Source organism: Lipotes vexillifer, unplaced genomic scaffold, assembly GCF_000442215.2.
Source record: "Lipotes vexillifer unplaced genomic scaffold, Lipotes_vexillifer_v1.1 scaffold1275, whole genome shotgun sequence".
Taxonomy (NCBI): Eukaryota; Metazoa; Chordata; class Mammalia; order Artiodactyla; family Lipotidae; genus Lipotes; species Lipotes vexillifer.
Genome location: NW_006770093.1, coordinates 832,413 through 833,769, shown reverse-complemented (window position 1 = coordinate 833,769; position 1,357 = coordinate 832,413).

Here is a 1,357-nt window from a genome sequence, read left to right as displayed (position 1 = left end):
CTTTCCCTGCACTTAAAGGCAAAGAATTTCTTGGATTTTTCCATTTTCCTCATCAGTTGTGATTATCAGAGAAGCTCAGAAAGAGTCACCTTTTCAATTTAACAATAATTTATCAGGAAAACCTCCTAGAGAACACATTTAAGAAGGAATGTTCAAAAATAATCCCTTTAAGCCTTGTATTGGCTAATTATGACTGTAACATTCTTTAAGCATTACTTACATGACATTCATTTAAAAATGACTAGAAATCTGCATATTCTGTTCATCTCAGCATTATTTATATTAGGGAAAAATTAAATACTAGCCAAGAATTCAAAAAAAGAATGGTGAGGGGAAAGCATATGGTTCTTTTAAATAGTAATACTCACTAAAACTGATAATAGTAACTAAAAATAATGACATAAGAAAAACGTATATTGTTGAGTGAAAAAAATCAAGATAACTTTAAAATTATTATTACATTTCAATCTTGACTATAAACATATAAAGAAAGATAGGAAAGAAATCAACCAAAATTTGAGAGAGTTTATCCTTGTTAATAGGATTATCAGTTGTTGTCATTTTTCTCTTTTTAATGTGATATGATTTTCAAATTATTCCGTATGGACTGGTATTACTCTTGTATTTTAAAACAAATATGAAAAAAAAAAAAACCTGCCATGAACTTTCCAGTAGATTTAACCGATCAACCATAACTGTATTTCTGGCATCAGCAAACATTGAACACACCCTTGGCACCATCCATTTTTTGGCTTTACTTTAAAAATGACTGTGATGAAAGACTTCTGCTTCCCTCATACATCCTACTGTATAGTTGGTTAGTTCTGATTATGACAACATTCCAGATACAAAGGCAAACTCTGCCTTTTTGAATTTCCACCCATCAGTTTGATTCTGCCTCCTGCCGCAAAGCCCATGACAGGACTTCACAAGTTTAAGGCAAGCTCACCTGACTCCTTGGTCCTGCAAGGGTTCTCTTGTCCAAGCTGAATAGCCACCATTCATTCCTTCATTCTGTTAATATTTAAGGGTCAGAAATTGTGCCAGATCCTGACATTTAGCAAAGAGCAGAGCTCAGGGTCTAACATAACAAACCATAAACCAGCTGTGTTACCATCAGTGTCATGTGTTTGATAGGAGTAAGCAGGGGCCCTGGGCCACGCGTGAAAAGACATCTCCTTGGACTTGAGAGGTTAGGAAGGCTGCTTCAAAGAAACATCTTCTCAGCTGAGAGCTGAAAGGAGTGAGATAGGAAAACAGTAAGAGGTGGGATGTGGGAGAGCTCTAGGGCTTTAGGAGAACATAGCAGGAAGAGGATGTGCAGGGGCCCAGAGGGGAGAGATGGCGCTTTGGGAGA